A 19,956-nucleotide genomic window follows, 5' to 3' on the forward strand; every position below is an offset into this window, starting at 1 on the left:
CCTGGACATCGTGCCACTGGGGAAAAGATGCTTCTTGGGAGAGCGAGCTGATTGGCTCGTGAGCGCACCGGGGGACCCCCCCCCCGCGTCTCCACCCTTCGCGGCCTGGGACTCCGCCCCGAAAGCTGGCCACGGCAGAAGCCCGGAGGCTGGGGAGAGCGCGGTGGGTAGAGCGGCGTGCTTCAGGGGGAAGAAGGAAGGTGAAAGACGATCTGCTTGCACCTCTTGGAGAGCGCTCATGAGGGGAGGCGGAAAGCAGGGGGAGGAAAAGGCAGGCTGCGCTGGAGGGTGAACAGCCAGCACGATCCCCCGCAGCTTGCAGGCAATGCTCCTCGCTCGCTGCCTGGGTTGTCTCTTTCTCCCGGCTTCGAGCCTTTTGTTTTCTCCAGTTTGGGTCGCAGCGAAGCGTTGCAGCCGCCTCTATGCCAGCAAAGTTCCAGGAGGAAATCGGCTCGGGCGTTTTGTTTGCTCGGAGGTGAGGAGAATAGCCCAGGTGATCGGCGTGAAGTAGAGGGGAAGTTGGATGTGCCTGTGGGAAGCTGGACCGGGGTGGAAGTTATGGTAGAGGGATGTGGGAGATCAATCAGGGACCTCAGTTTGAACCATGGATGATGGTGGAGAGAGCTGGAGTGGGGTTGAGTCCTTGGGGCTAGTTTACCCATGGCTTCATAGCATAAGATTGGGGGTTCTTGGACTGCGTCCTCCTGAACCTGATTCTGCTTCCAGAATCTGGATTTATCTTGGTATCCAGGAGTGTGTTCTCTTGCAGTTAATACATGTATTTTTCCCCCTTCAAACGAATGGCCCTTCTCAAAATCTGTATCTAGTCATTTTTCAGAGGACTGTTGGGGCTGAAGCTTGCCTGCATCTCTCTAATCCAAGATGCTTGAGAGATACTTCTCTCTGCATTCTAGTGAGAACATGACATGTTACATTTGATGTTGCTCAGGTTTAAGTCCTGCCGTTCACAACAGGTTGGTAAACCCTGCCTCCAATGAAGTGCTGCCTCAAATGAATGCTAGCAACCGTTTGGACTTAATGCCAATTGGATGAACAATAGAAGACATTCTTTTTACTGCTTTGGAATGTGATTATAGAATGTGTACCCACTTGGACAGCTGTGTGTCTGTACTGTCTGCCAAGTGGCAATCCTTGGGTCCTGCCCTGGTTCTCTGATCAAGTGCCCAAGTGTAGTCAGATTTTTTTTGACACTTCACAGCAGGCCAGTATAGACAGTCAACTTACCAAGTAGTTTCTTATGTGGTGTGGCGGGCTGACATTTGACCAGTTGTAGTAGTAGGAAGGTTTCCCCACTCCCAATTAATTCAGCATGCACTTCCTGTTTGTGTTGTATATATTAGGGCGCTGTATCTGGAAACAGGATGGCCACATGGAAATGCAGGCATTATGTATGTGGATTTACAAACTTTTGAGTATCTGTGCTGGTGCTCATGAGTTCCCTTGTAGCTAAAATGGAGAAAAGCTTCCTGTGGGGACCAAAGAGTTGCTTATTAGTCTTGAAGCTGTTAGGGTGATTTTGTCAACAGACTGCTTTAAGCAGCTCACTTAACAGTTGCTGGAATCATTGGAGTTTCTTCCCCTTTTTAGTCCTGACTTTGAAATTTGAAATTAAAGATTATAACCAGACAATCTAATTATAATCAGACAAGCTAACACACTTTTATAGTGATTTGGCTCTGTAGGTAGAGAAAACTGCTTATCAGGGGAAGGGTATTTTTTAAAGTATACAGCTGTGATTCCTGTAGCTGATGAAGGCTTCTTATACAGAAAATCTTAGCTAAGAATTTAATTTCAATGGCTGAAAGTCCTCCCTGGATCTTTCTGTACTGCTGCTATTTCCTGTTCTTCCCACTGGAATTAAAATGGCTACATCCTTACTCCAGTTACTGCCTTATCCAGTACATGTTTATTTGATAGTCCCACTGAGATCAATGAATATGTTTATGATCTCTGTCTCTGAGTGACAAAGAAATATGAATTTGTGATAATCTCTTTACACTGAAATCTGATAGAAGCTTTCACTGAATTTATTCTCTCAAGATTTGTTAATGTATTTTTGAAGACTTGTGTTATGCCAGAATTAGCACAGCTCGAGTGTAAACCATGTTCCAGTATCTAACTGTGAGTTATTTCTTAGTTATTTCCAGATTCCTCCTTGGAAAGGTGACAACAATACTTCAGCTATCTGTTGCAGAATTTTTCATACTGTATATGACGGCATTTAATATATAGGCGCTCGATTAGACAAACTGAGGTGCATATGTGAGCACACACTTGTATGGATACATCTTTTCTGCTTAATTTTTTTAATTTGAAGAGTTTACTACTTCCAGGAAAAAAGTTGATGTCCTCCTTGCTGCTTGGAGAATATTTTATTTGTGCAGCTATTTTTCTTATTTATAACCAACGCCAGTTTGAAATGTTTCACAGAGTTAAGTAATAAAAGGTGGCTTGCAGAAACAATGGAGAAACTATGACAGAACAATATTTTAAAGTATTCCTACATTGCTTGTGACCCGCTAAGCCAAATACAGCCTATTAGTCAAGTACCTTCCAGGTACCTAACAGCATTCCCACTTAGTTTTTATAATCTTGGGCAGAAATTAGAAACATTATGTTTTCAATGTCCCTGATGGGTGCCATGTATATAGCTTTGAGGGTTATAGATTATGCAGACACCATGACTACCTTATGTGTGTTATCCCCTCTCAACAGCAATCCAAATGGAAAGTTGGGAGAATATATGGCAAGCCAAACATGGTATATGTTCCCTTGAGGAATTTGAAACTGAATTATATCTTTTATACAATATATTTTTCTATTAGGTTTGAAGGCTACACTGTACATGGAAAATTTTGTAGCAAAGAGAGAATAAGATGTAATATGTACATGAGCACAGTGTTAAAACCACTTCATTGCGAGTGATCGCTTGCAAGTAGTTCCAGGACTTCAGCCAAAAACTCTTCACACATTGAATGGGCTGAGTCTGGATCTCTATAATAAGTGAAATATGTATTTCCAAGGTTATTTTGCTGTCATTTTGCTCTGATATTTGTTTTATGTACTTTCACTGCCGTACATATAAACATACTTCTATTAATTGGTTAGCAGGAGTAAATGTTCCTAACAATGTGAGGTAGCTACTATTTTTTTTAGGTTTAATTATTTATCATGTTGGTGTAGCTCTGAAATTCTAATATGGAGTTTATTTCTGTAAGCCTGATTCTGAGTTGTGATGCATTTCAATGGGGCCTTAATTTCATGTAAGATGGTCAGGCTGGAGGATGAAGATCCACATCACTGAAGATCCACATCACTACTTCTGCCACAAAGCTATGATTCTGTTGCACCTGTTTATATTAACTGCCTGTAAAATAATATGCCCTGAACTAGATAGCCCCAGACCAGCCTAATCTCGTGAGATCTCAGAAGCTAAATAGGGTCTGTCCTTGCTATTATTTGGATGGGAGACCTCCAAGGAATACCAGGGTCATGATGCAGAGGCAGGCAATGGTAAACCACCTGAAGGCTGTTTCTGCACAGCCAGAGGCAGCGGCTTCCCAACGGCTTTGATGAAGCCAGTGGAGCGTTGGGACCATTCGCATGGTCCCATGCGGGCAGTCCTGATTCCGCTGCTGCCTGCAGGGACGGCTCTGCACGGAGCCAGCCAGGGTGTCTGTGAGGGACTTACCTTGTGTTCCTCTGCAGCTCCGGGCAGCTGGAAAGACATGTCCATGTTGTCCTCCGACCCTCAGGGGTCACAGGGCAGTGTGGGCGTGTCGTTCCAGCCACCCGGAGCTACAGAGGAATGCAAGGTAAGTCCCTCACAGACACTGGAGGCGCCAAAAGTGGCGCCCTCACACCAGTGCTGTTCAGACCACGCTGGCGGGAAGACGCTGCTTTTCAAAAAAGGCATCTTCGCGCCATTTGGGGGAGGCGAGGACGGTGCTGCTGCGATGCTCCTGTGCGAACCGCACCCTAGGGATGGCATTTTTTCTGTCCCTAGGCCGCTGTTATTTGGCCAAGCACAAACAGCCAGAGTCTTGAAAACCCTACAGGGTTACAACAAGTCAATCAATAAAATTAAAATTAAATGACATATTGTTGAAGGCTTTCACAGCCGGAATCACTAGGATGTTGTGGGTTTTCTGGGTTGTATGGCCGTGTTCCAGTAGTATTTTCTCCTGATGTTTCACCTGCATCTGCGGCATGCCAGCCACAGATGCAGATGAAACATCAGGAGAAAATACTACTGGAACACGGCCATACAACCCAGAAAACCCACAACATCCTAATAAAATAATGTATTGTTCGTTTTAACTGTTTTAGGAGGAGGGAAACATATTGTGATCCTGCTACTTCCATGTGGTATCTCCTGAGCCATCATCAGGACTGTGTTATGTCTTTAAGTGCAGTGGTTTAGCTCCTATTTAAAATGTATGCGAGTGCAAAGTGTGTGTGAGTGTTTGGCCATTACCCTCTCTCTTGGAAACCATCTGATTTCCCCACCCAGCTATTCTTGAGGTTCCCCCAACCACAAGGAGTAGGATTTGGGGGGGTGTTTTGAGTTGCTGTTGGAGGGGGAATTGGCAACAGTTGACTCCCTTTGCACCCAAGGAAATTCTAGCTGGGATCCAAGTCAGTAAATGATGTTTTAGAATAAGAATAATTAAGTGGCATACCTTCCCAAAACTTGTTGATGTTTCAGTTTAGCCTCTCTGTTGCTTCAAATATGCTGTAAGCTAAAAGGCTGTGCCAACAGTAGTTTTGCTGACTTGTAGCAATACTGCAGTGTGTGGGCCTATCTGTCCAGTTGGTGGTTTTTTTACAGATATCTGCTGTGAAAAATGGGCGTTGTTCCTCCAGGCTGTTGTCTTGTATTATGTTGCCAGTTAGGCCCAGGGGATGGTTAGAGGGCACATGATGTTGTTAATGCTAAGCAGGTTTCAGTCTTGTCAGTGCCTGAGTAGAAGATTGCCTGTAAGTCCCAGAATAAATTGTTTTGAGAAAGGTAGGATATGGGTGGTGTAGTGTGGAATAGTGGTTAAGGCGTTGGACTAGGATCTGGGAAACCCAGGTCCGAATCCTCACTCATGCCATGGAAACTTGCTGGGTAAGCTTGGGCCAGTTGCACATTCTCTACCCTGACATGGCACATATTTGGGGAGAGATCTTCAAGGAAAAGCAGTGTCATGACTTGGAGACAGGCAGTGGTAAACTACGGTATCTCCAAAGGGCTTGTGGCTTGAAAACAAGATAGGGCTGTTGTAAGTCAGTTGTGACTTGGTGGCAAAAAAAAAGACATTGGCAATAAATCAGTGCTGTATTTTCCAGGTTTATGCTCCCAAAGAGTCTTTAAAGGAAGAGGTTTGATCAGGAGTTTTATGACATAACACTTCCTTATCCTACACTTTTGTTTTATGCAAAAACAGGTTGGGTGTGTGTGTGTATCCCTTTTTGTTTGGCTCCATGGGGGATTTTTAAAATAATAATAATAATTATTAAAACTTGAATCCTAAATGCTAAGAAAAGGAATACCCAAAGAAATGTGCAAAGATTAGTGTCAATGTGTAAACTGTTTTTATGAAAAGGGATATGACATACTAGTGTGGCCAGTGTTAAACCATAAATGTGTATATTTTACAAAAAATTGAATTTTCATCTGCTCAGCTTTTAACATATGTTTCCTGCAAGACAGTTTTTCTTTATCTATTACTTGTAATAGTGACTTTATGCATAGGTAAGAGATAAATGTTGCCATGACATTTGCAAAGCAATATTTTGTATTGCCCTTACTTTGTTTTTCTGACATTTGTGTAGGAGAAGTTCCTGATTGATTCACTTCTATGTCTGTACTGTACCTAATGTGAGTGTCTATGACAGACTGCAGAGAAAAAATTAATTTCAAAGTGCAGATTTGTCAGAGGCATTATTGTTTACATTCAGAGTGAGGAATGAAGCCCTTTGGAACAGGAGAAGCCACCTGATTGGTTGTGGCTTTCTGTACTCTGATTAGTTAAAAAACCTTCATGATGTACAGAGGGAGGAGGATATCTCCCTGTAAAGAATTGTCTGAGGGGCTTTTGGATTTTAGAGTTCCTTTGAGCTGAACATCATCCCTGAGGAGAGTAGTTGCAGCCAGTCATGTGAATCTGGTTTGCTCTACTTTGTGACAGCCTTTGAGCTGTGTATAGAAAGCAAATTAATACTTAGACTGAATGAATAATTGAGGGGCCAAGGCTGAGGGGCCAGATATATATAACCAAGGAAGGATAGACCTTCCAGGAAGAAGAATCCCTAGAACCAGTAGTCTAGTATATTTGGTTCTGCTTTTTTTTTTAACCTCAAGATGTTTTAGTTTTGGGGATTTTACCTGGGAAGGCTTGTGAGGTACTGAATATCCAGGTTGTGTTAGACTCTCAGTATACTATCCATAAACCAGTACCATTTTTTGTATTTGAAACTGTACTATCTGGAAAACATTACATTCATATAACTTCATTCATTACATTCATATAACATCTAAGCTGACTGAAATTGAACAAATTTACCTTTGTCTGAGAAACAAATCCTAATTTCCAAAGCTCTTGTGTGTGTGTGTGTGTGTGTGTGTGTGTGTGTGTGTGTGTGTGTGTGTATTTTTGTTTAAATTTTAATCTACCGGTACTTCAATATTATTTTGTGTGTCTTATTAAGGGGTTTGTCAGAAGTTTAAAACAATGGGCATCCTTCACCCTCTGAGGTAATTGCAGAGCTGAGGGATAGTGCTTCTGGCTCACCTTGTGCGACCATTACCTGAAGCAGCTCAGTCCCTGAAGTGGAAACAGTGGGAAAAATCTAACGAGCTGGGCCAGAAAGTGGTTTATGTGCCTGAAGAAGTTAGGAAGGTGAGGGGGTCCATCTCAGTGTCTGTTCATAAACATTCAGATCCAAAAATAACTAAACAAAAAAGAACTTACCGATACTTTTCATTATGCTAGTTAAACTTCTGCATCCAACTGCCGATGCATTTTCATTTTCAAAATAGGCTAGATATTACTCATTTAAGCCCTATGAAGTCAAAGCCAAAATCTTAGTAACTTAAAATCCTGAAGATTTTCAATAAATGGAACTTATAAGCTGACCAGACGACTTGTCATTAATTCTATAGCTGGCATCATGATTTGTGAAATGGATAGAATAATTGGCCGATCAGGAGTTAATTTATTAATGTTTATATTATGTTACACTGAACTCAGCAGGAGCTTATATATACGGACATAGGACTCCAGCCCAGAGATATTTTCCACAAAATTATTTCATTCCTAAGAAAAGCAGCCTTTTTATTAATTCATGAGAGACCCATGAATTTACATTAGAAGTTATATTTGCATTAGGATCAGATTTAATTTTTTTTTATTGTTTTGAGGTATTAGTTACAGTTAAAATTTATACAACATTCTAAACAAAAATGATTTAAAATTTTAAAAATCTTATTTAAAATTTAGAAGCCCATTCCTAAAAATCATCAGTTTGAATAACTTACCGGTATGTCAGAGTGAATTTGTCTGATAGGGAAATATAATTCTTTTAGATGGGATGGATTAGAATCCTGTTTATTTCCTTTTTATATCCTTCTTGTCGGTGTTGTGTACCTTGTGTCTTTGGATTTATGAATATTATGCATGCCTACTTGTCTCCTGCTAAACCCCTTGAGCCACAGAATACCCAGAGCCTTAAAACTTCCAACACAGGAGCTTGTGTGTGATATGGAAAAGGTTTGTGATATCTAAAGGAGAAGAAGCTGAGAGCTGGTGGAGATGTTCTGGAGCTAGTTCTGGAACTATTTGAGTACACTCATACTATAACTACTGGGAAGTATTGTTTATAGCTAAAAAGGCAGGAATCCTATGCATCTTTACTTCAGTTTAACTCTCACTTAATGGAGCAAATTCAGATCGGATTTGGCTGAAAGACTCCCATGGATATCTTATCAGGTGTAGGAAAGCTTGCTTTGCTTCTTCGAGTAGGAGTGGTAAGATGCATTGGGATTATATTAACAAATGCTTTTCTTCATCCTATTATATGTTGTTTTACCTGATAACAGCACATTCCTAGTATAGACATTTATTTGGTAGCTACCCAGTGATTCTTCAGAACATATAATTGCAGTAGTATCTGATTTCCAAATTAGAGGAAACACAGAGAGACCCATAAGTGGGTCTCCCTAATTTTTTTTCCTTACTGGTAAAGCGTAGCCCTAGAAAAGCTAGGTCAATTCTACATAACCCAAATGAAACATTTTACTGTTGAAATATAAAACGTTTCCTGTTGGAATTCTGCACGGCTTCCATTTTGAAAACATTGTGTTTTGTTTTTTCTCCCCTTACGACGTTTTATTTAAAAAATGTATTCTAACATTGCTTTTTGCCTGAAACGTTTTCCAGATGTTCCCTGCTTGCCTTTGTGGAAAGCTGGAAGTGTTTCGTTTTTCCCACCTTTTTTTGCAGCTTCCTCCACCCCTGCTCTACTTTGATACTTTTGATTCTCTGGCTGGCCACTATTTTAGGAGATTGTAAGCCCTTTTGAGTCTCTTTCAGGAGAGAAAGGGGGGGATATAAATCCAAACTCTTCTTCTTCTTTGTGCAGAATGGACCCTAATTCAGATAAAAGGCTGCATGGTAGGAAGTTAATCCTTATTAATTAATGTATTTAGAAAAATTAGACCCTCAAGAGTCTTTATTGCATCATACCACTGTTTTACCCCAAATGGTAAACTGTACATATTATTTTTGCTATTGGAATTGACAAGTAATTTGTGTGTTGTGTATATGTTCACTCCATTGGAAAAAATTTGATGGGGGATGTGAGGGATGAAAGGATTAACCCTGTCACAGTCGCTTTCAGAATCTGTGGTTGAAGCACATCTGGCTGTTTTTTAGAATAAAAACTGCTCAGGAGTTCTTTTCATAGATTCCATTATACCTTTTATAATGCCTATTAAAACTTGGTGGGGAGTTGCTAAAAATGTGTAGGAAGTCTTTATTGGCCACAAAGTAGTTGGGAGAAGTAGGAATATATTTCCCTGTTTCAAAATGGCCCTGTGATCTCCCTGTCTCCCTAGGGTTTTCACATAGAGTTTGTGGGTTTTAGAACAAAAAGCAGGCCTACATGATATTTATGTAAACACTTGTATTTGGCTTGGTGCTTAGTTCTGAAATGCTGTTAGGTTTTGATGCCTTAATCTGTTCAATAAACAGCTTTATTCTGAAAGGTTCTCCATATACAAGGATATTCTTAAATTCCTTGGAAACTTTGGTCCAGGATTATCACGAGCTGTTGATGTGCTAATGCTTCTTGCCTCCCTCCCCCCAGCTGAAAACCCAAGAGAATGCTCCTATGAAAATCAGTGAATGTCAAGTTTTCATTTTTTGTTCCCACTTAGAAAATCTTTTATGTTCTGATGAGGTTACTTTGTAGAAGAATACTTGTACCACTTTTACCAGTTACACAGGGTAGTTTAGCTGCAGAAGAGTGCCATACTTTAGTACTATACTCCTGCTGTTGCGAACTCCATATCTTGTGATAACTTTAAGTGTGTTCACCCAGGGAGAGAAAAAGCAGTTTTACTTTGAATAAAGGGGGGGGGGGGCTTTCTAGCCCACTGTTTGTTACCTCAAAGAAGAACTGAGTCCCACTTTCTTATGTGTGTTTTAAGTGCCATAAAGTAACTTCTGACTTATGGCTACCCTATAACTTGATGGAAAAGGACGTCTGGATTCTTTGTGGCCACTGAAGTAAATGTGGAGCTGTATAGTGCTGTCTAACTCTCAGGTTGTTAAATTGTAGCATTCTTCTCTGCTTAATTGAGATTTAAATTGACAGGTGTTTGACATAAGTGACTACAACTCCAACTTAATGAAAAAGATTACATTTGGCCAGGTGAGACATGTATTGGAATGTATTTTAGATCTTTCTTTTAAAACCCTTGTTGATTCATAACTTCATAGAACCTCTAATTGCAACTTTGTGAACATGCACACTCAGTCCTCCCCTCTCACATTGCACTCCAATTAGTTACTTCATTCAAGCTGGTTTTGCTGTTTAGTCAAGCAGGTAAACTATGGATTGCATTTGCCCTTCAAAGTTAAATTGCAGACCATGATTTAAAAGAAGAAATAAGCAAACACAAAGCTTATTCATGTACTACCAAATCTGAATTTGGTATTGTGACTAAATCTGTCTTTGTTTGTGGTGCTTTTTAGTATTTATAAATAAATAATACAAATACCTCATCAAATCATAAATTTGTCCCTGGACTATACCAATTGGGGAAGCAGGGCATATTTTTATACTTGAATATTCCTTATATTTAAAAACAACAGCAGATTTTTGTAGATTGAAAGCTGAATGTTAGGAATAAGGTTACTTTGTAACCTTTGTAACCCCCCCCCCCATACAAGTGTCTTCATATATGTTCGTTTAAAGGCAAAATATGTGATTGTCAGTTCTCCATCTGCAGTCTAAATCTGCAGTCTCCTATACCAATCTTCAGAGAATTTCTTATTATTTTATAAATGAACTTTATTTATTTATTATTAAAATGTTTATGTGTTTCTTTTCCTGCTGAGTATGGCAGCTCAATGGGTTACAGGAAACCTGATCCATGGGGTAAAGAAATTACAATCAAACACACACAGAGACAAGAAATAGCAGCTGTACAACTCCTTCTCAAAATAATACCCTCAAATAATACATGATAGAATTAACTGTCAAATATCTGCCTATAAAGAGGGGTCATACATTTCATGTGAAAGATGTACAGGGTGTGGGAGAGCATCCCATAATTCTGGAGGTGCCACCAAAAAACAGGGAGGAGACCCTGAGATGGTAAAAAGGCTCATAGCATGAGAGACAGTACCTCAGATACACTGACTTCAGATTGTGTGTGTCTTAGGGGAAAAAACGTTGAATTGGACCTTCAAACGTATTGGTAACCAATGTATGTTCACTGTGGAATTAATAGAGCTTGTTTACAATTTTTTACTTACTGATCAGTATCATCACCTCCATCTTGTCTGGATTCAGTTTTAGTTTGCCAGCCACTTGACCACAATTTGCCAGCCACTTGACCACAGTTTCTGGAGCAATGCAAAGATTGCTGCCTGTGGTAGCTTCTTCAAAAAAAGTATAGAGTTGGGAACGTTCAGTACTAATGATGCCCATCTCTGAAGCTTTGGATGATCTCATTCATAGATTTCATATGTAAGTTAAACAACAAGGATTAAACCATCAAACTCTGAGGAACTCTATATGATAGGTTTATCTGGAACAGTAATGCAGGCCTAGACATCTTTTATTTGAATCTTGGAGCAACTGCAAAAGTTTAGGACCCAGATTCAATCATGTGCTTCATCCTCCTGAGTAGTAGGGAGTTGTTGTTCCATAAACCAATCGAATGACTTAAATCAATGTGCCTACCTCATTCTTTACTCTAGTACCTGCTTATTCCTTTTAATCTTTTCCAATCATCAGTGTTTTTCTGCTGTTGATCTCCTCTAGCCTTGCCAACAGTGAGACTCCTTAACAGCCATCCTTGCAAGGAGCTGATTAGAAGTTCCTGGCATGCAAAGCTTCCACCTCCTGTAGTCACTGAGGCTTAAGTAGATTTTATACTTCCTACATGTAGTTACAGGTACCATGGTACGAATATGGCCATCTAATTAGACTCATAGACTAGGAGTGGGGAGGCAAAGTAGATGACATTCTGGCTGATAAGAGAGCAAGAGAAAGAAGGAAAGGATGAAGTGGTGGCAGTGATGGTGGCAGAAAAGGGTACTTACTGGTGCTTATATATTTATTCTGTTATATTGTCCATTTTCTGTGTTACTGTGAGATAATGCATTAGGATGGGGTACCAGGGATCTAATTCAGAAAGGAATGTCAATGTGAGAAGGGATTGCTTGGCTGCCTTAGAAAACATGTTTGTTTGCTTTTTTTTTTAAAAAGAATCCAATGAATGGAAGATCAGCTCAGCACAGATCAGCATGAAACAGTGTCTAAAAACCTCCCAGCTCTCTTTTCATGATGGGGAAGGAGCATTATGTGCTTCTACTGCTGTAATTGTAAGGATACAGTAAAAAGGCTTAAATGTCTTTGCAGAAAAGATGAAGGGGTTTTTTTCCCCGGAACTTCAACTGAGTAAGTCTTCAAACAGCTTGTAAATAAGGACTATAGGGTGGCTCTATTTAGTCTTGGGATGAATTTTCCTAAGCACTCTGAGAAAAGTTGGAAGACTGAGTAGGAGTTTCCAAAACTCCTGAAGTCTTGCATTTAGAAGGAAGGTAGCCCATACATGGGAGCAAAATCTGTCCCGCAAAGATATACATGAAGGAGACTTCATGCATTGCCTGCCTATACTATTGTGAAAGAGCCACTGAAGGGAAGTTGTATGGGGTGAGTGAAAGTGACAAAAGGTGACTAATGGAGGCACTGATGAGTGCTGCCTGTAATGGAAGAACAGAGAGTGGAAAGAAGGGAGAAGCAGCAGAGAAATGATGGGACCAGTGCAGTGGTGGGCTTCAAATAATTTAACAACTGGTTGTTTACAAGCACCATTTTAACAACCGGTTCTGCCGAAGTGGTGTGAACCTGCTGAATCCCAACACTGGACCAGTGGAAAGTGGCACTTCACTTGTGCCTGAGATCAAAATCAATAGCAATCTTGAACTTGCCAGTGCCAGTCCTACAGGAAGGGGGGAGAGAGGAAGTAGAGGGTAAAGACAGCTGTCTCAGCATTCTTTCTTTGTTGGCAAGGATGAGGCACCTGGAATTAACTCCAGTTACCATCTTCCACAACATCAGGTGCTATTAATACTGCCTTCATCTTATCCTTTTTACTGCTTATACATCTGCTGCCCCTGACAGTTCCCAGTTGTTATAAAAGTCTATTTATTTACTTCTAAGTATTTATACCCCTCTTCATGCTAGCATCTCTAGGAGGCTTACATGTTAAAAACAATAAAAATATTATCAATAAAATATAACTATTAAAACTACAATAAAAATAGCCTTAGAACATAGGTGTCAAACTCATGGCCCTCCAGATGTTATGGACTATAGTTCCCATCATGAAGGGAACTGTAGTCCATAACATCTGGAGGGCCGCGAATTCGACACCTATGCCTTAGAACAATCCCAACTTCCCCACCCCTACACCAGCAGTAGAGGAGGGTTTCCAGGGAAGTTAACCAACTGCCTGGGCAAAAAGGAAGGTCCCATAAAGGGCAGGCATATGGTGAATCTCTGAGGAGAAAGTATTCCAGAGCCTCCCACGTGCACCCTCTCACCATCCCTCGGCAGGAGGAGGAACCATCAGGAGTGTTTCCCCATGTGACCTCAGCGCCTGTGCAGGTACATATGGGTGCAGATATTCCTTCAGATGGACAGGGCCAAAGCCTTTTAGGGCTTTGTACAACAACATCAGCACCTTGAATTGGGCCTGAGAGTGAATCTGGAGCCATTCCAGTTCCTTAAGGACTGGTGTAATGTTTGTCCAGCCAGATGTACTGGCTAACAGCCTAGGTGACCCAGAAGCCCAGAAAACAGAGAATCTCTGCCTTATCCAGATTCAACCTTAGTTTGTTGGTCCTTATCCAGCCCATTCCAGCACATGGAGTGCCTCTCCTGATGCTGTAAAATGGAAAGATATAATGTCGTCCGTATCATGATGACACTTGACTCCAAATCCCCTGATGACCTCGCCCAGTGGCTTCATGTAGCTGTTAAACAGCATAGGGGACAAGTCTGAGCTTTGGGGAACCCCACAAGGAAGCTTCCAGGACTGCGAGCACAAGTCCCCCAATGCTATCTTCTGGAGCCAATCCCAAAGGAGGAAGAAAACAACTGTAACATAGTGCCCCTCCAACCCCATTCCCCCTGTGTCTCTCCCAATAAAGATAATCCATCAGGGTGCCCGAGGCCATTTCCATGCTGTAACGACATCTGAAAGATTGACATGGGTCCAGAAAATCAGTTTCTTCTAAGCAAACTTGCAGTTGAGCCACCACCACCATCTCCAGGACGTTGGAATGTTGGCCACCGAGAGAGAATGTCCCAACACCATAGAGGCCAAAGAGGGCCCCAGTGCCTCTTTCAGAAAATCTGGCACTACCTCCCCACACCAATCAAATAAGAAACTACCTCCTGAACCCATTTACTACCTCCTGAACCCATTGGGCCAGCACCCCTGGCTAACATCTATCTGCCATGATGGACAAGGGTTCTGGTTAAAGATAAAATATCATGAACTCTGTAAAGCACGAAGTCTCCCTGAGATAGTGAGAGATTTCCTTGCTCCAGCAGTGACAAACACAGTCATAGGATACTGAGAACTAGACAATCTACAGACACTCTTTTATTCTCACCTTGTGAACACATTCTGTCACTTGATGTTGTGTCTCATATGAACAGCAAGGCAATGTAAGAGGTTACCATGGAATTTGAGAGGTGAATCTCTGAACTGGAAAGTCAAAGACTGAATATGCCAACTAGATAAGGTAGTCATTCTGAATAAGCATAAGCAAGTGATTCATCCACGTGGAAATGTCAAAACTGGACCTAAGGATTGGAAGCAGTACATCTCATGTGTTTCTTCTCCCCTCCCATGTTTTAAAACTTCTCTTTAGAAGGTAGACAAGGCAAATACAAGGAAATAAGGTGAAGATAAAATTGTATGAGTAGCAGCAATATATGGGAAAGGGGAAACAATAGAGTTAAACAGGTATGCTTTTGTATTTAAAGTCAGATAGGATGCTGGTTTAAATTTAAATTTAGGAATTTAAAGTTTTCCAAGAATCAGGATTTTTGGCACCTTCAAATGCAATCGAAAGTAAATAGAAGCAAACCACATTAATTTTCAGTGAGACCACAAGGTGCATATGTACTCATAGGATCAGATGGCATATCCCTTGTATTTGGCAAAGCTTTCTAGTTACAAATCAGCACCAAATGTGATTCCAGAGTTTAAAGAGTTTGCTCTGTTTATCTGTTAGGTGGCATAAAACCAGGGCACAAGTATGGCTTTATAATGCTGCTGAATTAGTAGCTGTGGGGTCATTTCCAGTTGTTGAGACCCAAAGAAACAGATCATACAATAAATTGGTATAACTCTCTGGGTCAGTCTGTATCTGGAACCGGTTAAGAGTTCCAGCTGTTTGTAGCACCTTGCATACTACCCAAGTGCAGATACTCTAGAAATTATCTTCGTGTCAAATGGCCTTGGTTTCTCTTGTGGATGATACCTGCCATTAAATAAATTGAGGAGTATAGTTGAAGCTATTGATTGCATTGATCATGATATCCTTGTTGACCGTTTGGTTTTTGGTATCAGTTCTGGAATGGATGAGGGCTAACAAACTAAAATGAAATTCTGTGCTACTGACCAGGGAGGGAGGTTTGACCAAGTGGGGGGGGGTGCCCTTTCTAAAGGAGCAGATTTTTATGTTGGGGGTAAACTTGGACCCAGGCCTCCTGTTAGATAAATGGGGCAACCATGACTGGGGTGCATTTCACGAAATTTGACTGGTAAGTCAGCTGCACCCCTTCCCCAGGAAGAAAGGTCTTGCCATTGTGATGCATGCCCTGGTAACATCTACATTAGATTACTTCAGTGTAGTGTAGTGTACATGGCATTGCCCTTGAAGCTACAGTTGGTTCAGAATACTGCAGCCAGAATGTCGACCGGAGTGAATTATAGGGACCATATCATTCTAGCTGTGTTCCAGCTGTGTTTGCTCCTAATTTGTTTTCAGGCCCAATTCAAGGTTCTGGTATTCACCTTGGAGCCAGCATTCCTTAAGAACTGCCTTCTCCCATATGAACCTACCCATCCATTCTGGTCATCTTTGGAGGTCCTACTTCGGTGCCCTTGCCATCTGAAGCTAGATAGGTGGCAACTCAAGAAAGGACCTTCTTAGTCATGGTGCCAAAATTTAGCATTTCCTCCTCCTGGAGATTTGTCTGTCTTCCTCTACAGTTGCCTTCCATCAGCATTTTGTTAAGCATACCCTTTTTGTTTTGTTTGGTGTACCCCAATATCTATTATTGGCCTCTTTTGTTTTGGTGTTGTGTGTTTATATATCTGTATTGAGTTATTATAAACATATTTTATTTTACATATTTTTAAAATATTTTAATGATTTTGCATGCCTTGCATTGGAAACCCTATTTGGGTGGAAAGGCAACAAATAAAATTTGTGCTTAGATAATCCTGTGAGTTTACTAGGACATATTCCAAAGCAAGAGTACAATTTAGTGATGCAGCTTCATATTAACAAGCATTGGATTATATTGTCAGGGATGATGAGAAGAACAGTAATTAAGGGAGATTCTCTTGAGTGCTAATAGTACAAGTCCTGGAGTTTAAAAAAGTGAGTTAGTTGGAGCCTATTAACATCCCCTCCCCTAGTATAATAGAGTTTATAATCAGGCAATGACTAACATCAAAGGTTTGCTTCTCATACATTAGCATAACCTTTCCTCTAGTCAAGCTAGAATTATTTTGCTCATTTGTGTGTATGTGACAAGTAGAGTATATAAAAATCTTTTGAGTAAACCTCAGTTGGAATCTATTAGATATTTGATAAGCAGTTTGTGTACAATAAGGTAGGTTCTTATTCTAATTGTTTATATCTTACCTCGCTGTTTCTTTTATTAGCATGATTAATTATGTTAGTGACATTGTGTGCTTGATAGTATAAATTCCTTCATAGTCTATTTCTGGTAAAGATAGGGATATGGTAGTAAAATTTAGAAGCCTGCAGCCAGATGGATTAAAGTGTTGCTAGGGAAACAGACTTGGAAATGAGGTGGCAGCAGAGTGTCCACAGAACATCATGCTGATTGCAGCTGGTATTTTAAGCCAATGCAGACAGGTCAAAGTATGAAATATTATTTTTTTACATGTTTTCAGATATCTTGTTAATTTTATCACTAATGTATATGACAGATGCTTACTATTTGCTGCTTTGTGTTGAATTAATAAAGTTAGCAATATGGAACAGGAGAAAATACATCAAAGAAAACATTACAGTGGGGGAGATATGAGCATCTTTTCTACAGTTTATTTAATTTTGTCATAAAGTGAGCTTGATTACCAGCAGCAGGTCCCATTAAGAAGATCCCAGTAGAATTCACCTACATCAGGTCTGCCTTTTTGTACCTGTAAAACGGGTATTATAGTTTCTGTATACTAACTGGAGTTTAGACTATATATCCATTGTAGCCTTTGGCATTTCTTGTGTGTATGTTAAAGCCAGTAGCTGCTTAGGCCCATCTAGCTGAATATTTGATTATTACGGTGGATAAATATTGTCAATTGGCAAACCATTATTTAACTTTGATTCAAATATTTTTCAAGAATGCTGCTGTGGCAGCTTTTCTTTTAATGTTATAATGGCACCACTCATTATCACAGCTGCAAAAACTGGCTTGCTTTTAAAATTGAGAAAGAAAGAAACTTCAGGTGAAACTTGGTATTCCAGGAGAAAAAAGCCAAAGAAGAAAGTCTTTCATTGTTAGAATTAATAATGGTTAACCAACAATGCAGTCCAGATTGGGGGGAGTGGGAGTTGTGCTGTGACCTGAGATGATGTGGAGCTCTGGGTGGTGCAGACAAGAGGGAAATTCAGAATACCTCCTGCTGTGTAAAGAACTGTATCCAGGAAACAGATGTATGCCACTATTTTCATGGCATAGGTCTAACAGCTGTGCTGGGGACGTTCCTGGTGGAAGTTGACTAAAGTTGGCTCCGTTCCTGGGAATGCCCCCAGAACACCCTCAGCCATGCTGGTGTCCAGGAGGATACTGATGCAGCTCTGAGCGCTGGCCTGTCTTCTGGATCTGGCACCACAGAGCTCCTCAGCACCCGCCTGTCTCCCAATTTGTCCTCCCTGCCAGCGTAATTGTCACAACTGCAGGGTGTGCTTGACCCTCCCATCATGATTGGACTGCCTTTGTTTTTGTAAATTAGTATCAGCATCAGACCAACTCATATTATCATTTTTGTTTTATTCATGTCTTTAAATTCATTAATGTTTTATACATCGTTGAGCATTCTTTAACAATATTTGGCCAGTCAGCTGCCCACCCTTCTGCTGTTCTTCCCTTGAGAGAGAACATTGGTCAAAAGATACAAATTAAAAAACTGAAGTTTATCAAAAGTCTTCATATTTGCTTAAAGTGAAAACAATTTAAATTGAATTACAAATACAAAAATATCTGTTAATGATTCTGTCCAGTAAGTGTGGAAGACTGGTGGGAGGAGGGGAAATGGGGTTGTTCGGTGTGGTGGGAGGGGGGAACCGGGAGGCTGGGCATAGGCCCGGTGGAGCAGAGGGCAGCAAGTAGCCACTGCCCTGCCAGGCTGGCTTGGTTTTTTGGGGGGAGGGGGAGGAAGGGGGGGAGGGGAGGAACTGGGAGACTTGGGGTGGGCCCAGTGGAGAAGCGGGCTGGGATGCTGCTTCCCCACCGGGTGGTGGGAACCAGGAGGCTGGTGGTGGGCTTGGTGGAACAGTGGGCGGAAAGGCACTGCTTCTTTGCCAGGGCAGCTTTGTTTTTGAGCGTAACAATGAATTTCCAGCCAGTGGGCGCACAGAATAGTCCTGCACGCCCATTGGTTGGGGGTTCGTCATTGTGGCATTAGTGAATTATATAGGAAGGAAGATGAGACTCAATACAAGCATGAGGCCTGTAGCCCACTTGAATCTGATGGGACTACTTTGGAGCATCTGTACTGGAGATTCCTGTCACATCTTGTACAGTGTGATGAATTAATGTCAATTGAGTTTTATCTGCTTGCTGCTCCATCCTGTGCAGAACTGAGTTTCACTGATTTCAGTCAGGCTTTCTCTCAAGGAAGTTTGCAGAGTGTCATTCTCAATCAGAAAACTTAAAATTCAAGCCACCTTGCTCAGTCAGCTGCAATACTTGGCTAATGTGGGATTGAACTCTGATCTTTATAAGCGATGTTACTTGGGCTGGAAAAAAACAGCAATACAACTGAATTGAAACTTGAGCCCTGTTTTACTGTATTTCCAATAAAACTGTTTTATTTCTATCTAGTTTTTTTTAGTGATGATTAGCTGGATCGTATGTCTCAGATACTGTTATTTATGCTATTTAACTTCTGCTAAGGTTCATACTCTCCCTTCTCTCTTTTTTTACTCTCTGCCAAGGTTTATACTCTTCTTTCATTTTGAACATGTTCCTGGAGTAGTTGTTTGGTTTTGTGAGGAGGGCTACCATTTCTCCAGTTTTATATCTGCTTTCTACTTAGCAGAAGGCTAGTCACAATCCTCAAGGGACATGAAGATGATGATGAAGAGAGGAATAATTGGGGGCTGATTATATATTATATAGATGTATAAATTATTTACATATGTGTTTTTAAGTTAAATGTAAGATCTCAGGAAAACACCCCTCCTGTTATGAATTGGGTTTTTGAATAAAGCCAGAGGAAAATTGTGGTTTGTCTTGCTCACGAATGCAAAGGAGCAAGGCTGCAAAAAGTGTGCCCTGTTGACTGGCCAAATAGATCTATACTAGTCATAGTGTGCAGCAGAACTGCGAAAAATTATTTCCAGATTTTTTTCAGCTTGGAACTCTCTAGCCTCTTCTTTGTGCTAGCAGTCACCATCTGTGCCTCTTGATGAATCTTTGTCAGTCTTGCATGAGAGGAAAACTATACCTCTTTCATCATGCAGTCAAGAAAGGTATAGCATCCTACCTTATTTTTGCGTTTGGTCAGATTTGGCTGTTTAGTAGCTTATGTTGGTTTAAAACAGAGAATAGGCAAATTAATAACAGTCACATGACCGTAATTTTTAGTGACTTTTGTCCCCCATCATGGCACTTCTATTGCAGAATTTTAGTTCATAGAATGGTTGATAGATTAAT

The 19,956-nt window shown here is 40.9% G+C and overlaps 1 protein-coding gene across 2 annotated transcripts in view; it reads left to right on the plus strand.

Annotated features, from left to right (window-relative positions):
- Positions 1 to 108: 108 nt before the first annotated feature.
- The window catches only part of GPR63 (G protein-coupled receptor 63), a 31,396-nt gene continuing 11,548 nt past the window's right edge, over positions 109 to 19,956 (plus strand). The window contains exon 1 of one of the 2 annotated variants that reach the window (XM_048494132.1): positions 109 to 163. The gene's annotated coding sequence lies outside the window, so the exon portion shown is untranslated. Of the gene's footprint in view, positions 164 to 192; positions 476 to 19,956 lie in introns of those variants that run through there. The other variant, XM_048494127.1, reaches the window with a different exon arrangement.

This window comes from Sphaerodactylus townsendi, linkage group LG01 (genome assembly GCF_021028975.2).
Source record: "Sphaerodactylus townsendi isolate TG3544 linkage group LG01, MPM_Stown_v2.3, whole genome shotgun sequence".
Classification (NCBI taxonomy): Eukaryota; Metazoa; Chordata; class Lepidosauria; order Squamata; family Sphaerodactylidae; genus Sphaerodactylus; species Sphaerodactylus townsendi.